Source organism: Pteropus vampyrus, unplaced genomic scaffold, assembly GCF_000151845.1.
Source record: "Pteropus vampyrus isolate Shadow unplaced genomic scaffold, Pvam_2.0 Scaffold154, whole genome shotgun sequence".
NCBI lineage: Eukaryota > Metazoa > Chordata > Mammalia > Chiroptera > Pteropodidae > Pteropus > Pteropus vampyrus.
In genome coordinates this window covers 1,750,564-1,755,918 of record NW_011888935.1, presented here as the reverse complement: position 1 = coordinate 1,755,918, position 5,355 = coordinate 1,750,564, and the positions used below count along the sequence as shown (strand labels likewise).

The 5,355-nt window shown below is 41.9% G+C and overlaps 1 protein-coding gene and 1 long non-coding RNA gene across 4 annotated transcripts in view; one reads left to right on the top strand and one right to left on the bottom strand.

The window, feature by feature from the left end:
- DNAJC15 (DnaJ heat shock protein family (Hsp40) member C15) overlaps window positions 1-5,355 on the bottom strand; it is an 83,294-nt gene that overhangs the window by 51,845 nt on the left and 26,094 nt on the right. The window lies entirely within an intron of this gene.
- LOC111745402 lies at window positions 7-3,107 on the top strand. The gene is made up of 2 exons (XR_002782633.1): window positions 7-322; window positions 2,881-3,107. It is a non-coding gene; the product is annotated as an uncharacterized LOC111745402 (long non-coding RNA).

The window sequence follows — 5,355 nt, the reverse complement described above, 5'->3', positions numbered from 1 at the left end:
GAGCCTCGCGGAGCCGCAGCCCCCGGGGACCTGGGCGGTTCGGGGTTTGTCTGTGATTCGCCCGTCGAAAGCCAGCGCTGGGCCTCTTGGGGAAGGGCATGCTGCGGCCTGTCCCCCTGCCCCGAGGGGACCCAGGGCCTGCCCCTAAATCTGAGGTCGGATGTTGGTCCCATCAGGTGGCTGGCTGGGAGAGACCCAGAGGGTCCACCCGCAGTGCCCGAAGGCTCCGCACCCACCGCAGACCCTCTTCCCATCCCGGCTGCTGGTCACACTTCTGCGTAGTGCCACCACCGTTCCCCCATCCGCGACAGCAGCGTTAGAGGTGAGTGCTACACCCTCCTCCACGTGAATGGCTATGTTGAAGATGAGATCGCAAAGGCACTTGTAAGCAAGTACATAAATCTCACTCCCCACAAATGGTTTTGTGCTGACTTGGATATAGAAAGACCCACTTTATTATTAATTTTTAAGTCAAGCCTTTCTGAGCAAAAATGAACCGACAAATGAAGCCTGTGTAGCGTTTTCCAACTCCTACGCCAGCTTGTCAGCTCTTTTGCCCTTTATATGCATTGCGAAAGCAGCTTACAGGGAAATCTTTTTTTTCCGATTCTTGGCTTTAAAGTTTTGAGAGTCTATTAACTTATTCATTTAGTTACTATTATTAGCAAGCCTGAGAGGTTAGGGCCTAGAAGAACTTAAAATCTAGTAGGGAAAAAAACAGTGACACAGAGTGATGACAATCCATGCCAGAGCATGAGCACACGCATTGTGCAGCCGCATAAAGAGGGTGATGGCTAGGAGGATGGAAGAGATCTGAGTTCTAGTGTACATTCGGATTTTTTCTAGGCTTCTGTCCCTGAGGGTGCGTCTTAACCTCTCCAAATTTCTCCTGATCTATAGAAGGAGAGTAACATTTGTTCTGACACAGGGAAGTTGTAAGGACGAAAAGAAAAGGAAAAAAAAAAAAGATATGGAAGTAATTTATGCAAAACACAAGAGAATCACCAACACAGTGCCATTGGTATTTATGGGAGAGAATGGCCTCTTTTAATGGGTCATCCGAGGTGGCTGGAGGCTTAGCCACTGAGATGGTCAGTAAAGAAGGGGTAAGCCTTTTTTAGATTGAAGAGAAGAGAAAGAGGAAGTTTCAGTTGGAAACAAATGAAAGAAATTTAAAAGGCGGTATGTAGAACTGGGTAAAAAACACACTTCAAGACTCTTCAGAGGGAGGGGATGGGAATGTGCAAATTGCCAGTTATGAAAACAGTCACAGGTGTAGAGTACAATATAGAGAAAGTAGTCAATAATATTGTCATAACTACGTGTGGTGTCAGAAGGGTACTAGATTTATCAGGGGGAAGACTTTGCAAGTTATAAAAATGTCCAATCACTATGCTGTACACCTGAAACTAATATAACATTGTATGTAGTTGAAAATAAATTATTTTAGAAAAGACTTCTGAGACACGGTCTTATTACAGAAATCAATTTTCGTTAGATTGACGCACAACTATCAACGGCACTCATGAACCAAGCAAATGACTTCTACAAGTCTTTCATTTATTCATCCATTTACTCATTTATTCATAAATATTTATCGAACATCTGTTAGGTGTCAGACACTGTTCTAGGCATTGTGCCTGCAGCATCAAGTAAATAAACAAGATCTCTGATTCTTTGGCATCCGCAGTCTATGAGAGGGTTATGGTGTACCCTGGCAGCTGGGCCCTCACGGTCACAGGCTGCCAGCCTGGAGCAATTAGAAGACCCAGGTCAGCTGCAGCTCCTCTTAGGGCAGCTGCTGTCCCCGCTCAGGAACTAAAAGGAAGCTTCTGGAGCAGAAGTCGGGAAAAGGAGAGAAAAGAGAACTGAGCCAGGGAGTGGGTAGCTAGTTGAAGGGGAGATGGGCTCAGCGGAGTCAGGCCTGAGCTCAGACCCCAGCCTACTGAGAGCAGTTTGCTGGCTGCTTGCAGACTTGACCCCTGTCCCACGGCTGCTTCGAGCATCTTCTCCAACAGCAGCAGTTGGTTTTAAAGAAGTCTTCCAGAAAGACTACTCAGTGCTTTGCTAAGTTCACCCTGCGCAGCAAAGGAAGGATGGGAACAAGAGGAATTAAGCCCTCTGGTGCCCCACGTGATCTCCTTCTGACTTAGCTAAACTCACTTCCCTGGCTTCTCTAAGAAAGAAGAGAAATGCCTTTCGAACCACCCAAAAGGGAGGCCACATTAAATTTTCACTGGCCTGTTTTTATCAGTTGCACCATGTCCAAGACAGATTACGTTAGGTTCAACAGAGTTTGTCAAAGGAAAGCAGGTGTTGGTAATGACGTCCAAAAACATCTCAGTAAAAATGTTTTAAACATTGGTTGTTTAAAAAGACTTTCGGCAAAAAATAAAATCGACCTTCGTGTGCCTCGGTTTCCTCGTCAGTAAAGTTGGGAGTAATAATAGTAATAATAGTAATAATAGCATCTCCCTTGTGAGGATTCAATGAGCTGACTCTTGTAGAACAGTACTGGATGTAAATTCTGTGAGAGCGTTAGTTACTATTTTCTTTATGTTACCTCTTTCATCTCTTTGTTTCCTTGTATATTTTCTTCTTGTCGCACCCACCAACAGTTGTGTGGCTGTCTTATCTTTAAAATGATAAAATCCCATTAGACATTACATAGGGATAAAGTATAAGTGTGTGGGGATGGTGAATGTGTTGTTTTTAAGACAATGAAATTAAGTGCTGTGAAAGACTTGATAAAAGCAAATTAAAAAAAAAATGTCGAATGGTGGGCATGGGAAGAGAATCATAAAAATCGAGTGTGATTCTTCATGGAGCTTGCTTTTAAAATGCTTGTTCCCCCTTCCTTTTAAATGAACCCAAATGAAGAAGCATAGAAGACAGATTGTCGGAGCGGAAGAAATCCGAGGCAGAACTGAATCGGAGGACCCACACCCCAGCTGAGGTCCTTGACCCCACAGATGTACATACAGTACACAAATAGCTATGGTATTAAAATGTCATAAGGGTGGGGGAGAGGATGTCATTAGAAAAAAAGTCTAACAAAGCTCCTTAGGGGCATAATAAAAAATAGATTGAGAAACAGTGCTTTATAAGTGATGTTTAAAGTGTGTATCATTATTGTTATGATCCCAGATTTCATTGGTTTTTCAAGTAATCCACCAACTACTATCCTGGTCTGGTGAGAAAAGAGAGATGTACTGTATGACAAAGGGCAAAGGGCACGGAGGAGAAGGGGCCTGAAAAGACCAAGAAGGAGTCAGAGAAGTTAGAATGAGGTAGGCTTGGGGGAATGCGTATGAGAAATTACTGTATGTGAACAGTACCACAAGTAATTCAGTTTCACTAAAGCGTAAAGTATAAAGAAGACAATGAAGATGAAGAAGGATAGACAGATAGCCAAAGGCCAGATGTCGAACAGCTTTATTTAACAAGCTAAGGCATTGTAGAATTTATCTTATAGATGAGGGTGAGACATCAAAAAATGTCGAATGTGGTAGTGACATGATCGGATCTACATGTTAAGGTCATTCTTGTGGTTTGGGGCTGATACGGGCCAAAACTAAAGGAAGAAGAACAGTAAGATAGTTACTGCAATTCTCTGAGTAAGAGGCATTGAGTCCTAAACTAGGGCAGTGGCAGGACCTGGCAAGTTGAGGATAGTGACCTTTACTGGTTGCCTCCCCAGATTCAATCCTTCCTGGCCTCACTCAGCAAGGACCCAAGGATTGACTCTGTTCCCTGCTGTCAGGGTAGACCCCAATTGACATAAGATAACCGATGGGTCTCATCATTCCAGCCATGGTGTTTGTTTTACAGAGGGGCACGCAGACCTTCCGGAACAGGCAGGTCAAAGGTGCTTCTGGTCTCTCTCTTCAGCTGGACATGAACTGAGAAGCGTGAAGGCTGTGGTTGGCAATCATTTGACAGCCATGAGCTAAGGTGACTAATTTATCATCCAAAACTAGGTCACATTCGAATGAAAGATAGTGCTACAAATAATTATCTTAGGACAACAGATGTAACTGCGGCTGTCCCAGCAAACTGGGATATATGGTGCCCCGGCTATTGGAAGAAATGGCCTTAGGGGAAGCAAATACCATTTAAAGCCACAAAGAAATTAAAACATATGTATGAAGTAAAAATTCTCCTTACTTTAATCTTTTATATTAAAAATCTTAAGCATTTAAAAAGTAGAAAGTATAATGAACCTTTACATACCAAAAGTCCAGCTTCAACAATTGTCAAGATCCTTGACAATTCTTCTGTTTTCCTTTTTTTTTTGATGAAGTATTTTAAAGCAAATCAAAACACATGTCACTTCACTCTGAATATTTCGGTATGTATTCTTGCTAAATACGGACATTTTCTAATATATCACACCGATGTGACACCTATGAAAAAACAAAATTCAGTCGAGTAAATATGGTGGTCTATTTGGTTTTATTAAGTGATTCATGAATCAGGCAGCATCCCTTCCAGCAATTAGAAGGGTGCTCTGAGGGGTGTACAAAGTGGAAGGATTTATGGACAGAAAGAGAGTGGGACTAAGAAGTTAAAAAAAAAAAAAAAGTGAATTATTTTATGCAAGAGCATCTTCCCTTAGGGGAAGGCAGGGAGTCTTATGAGGCAAATGCTACATTACTGTGAATCAGGAAATTCTAGACTGATTTAATCTAAAATTCCACTCCTGGGAGAGGCTGAAACTGCTGTTAGGTTATATATCAAATCTAGATTTGGAATCAAGGGCTTTTAGCACAAGTGATGTCATTTTGGACCTGTGGTTTTTCTTTTTAACACACCCTACCAAAATTTTTAGTAACTTTTTGTGTCATCTAATATCCAGTTCTTATCCAAATGTCCCTGATTGTTATATATAAACAAACGAACAAACAAACAAATAAATAAAAACCTTAAATAGCTTGTTTGTTCACAACAGGATCAAAAGTCCACACATAGCAGTTGATATTTATGTCACATTGGTCTCATTTAATTACAAAAATCCCTTTCTCCGCATTTTGTCATGTCATTGACTTGTTGAAGAAACTGTCACCCGACATTTAAGCCAGGTTTTAGTTGGGTTTCTGTATTTGCAAACAAAGCGTTCGGGAGAGAGAGAAGAGATGAAGTCAGGAAGAGGCTGGGGTCATGAAAACCAAAGAAATTTCAAGAAGGATGAAAGTGCGAGAAATGCCAGGTATCTACAGATAAATCAAGTAAGATAAGGATGAAATGTGCTTACTGAATTTGGTAAGTAGGTGGTCACAGGTGACCCAAGCAAAAAGAGTTTCATCCATACCATAGAGATAATGGGCATCACCCATCCCACATTCTAGAACATTC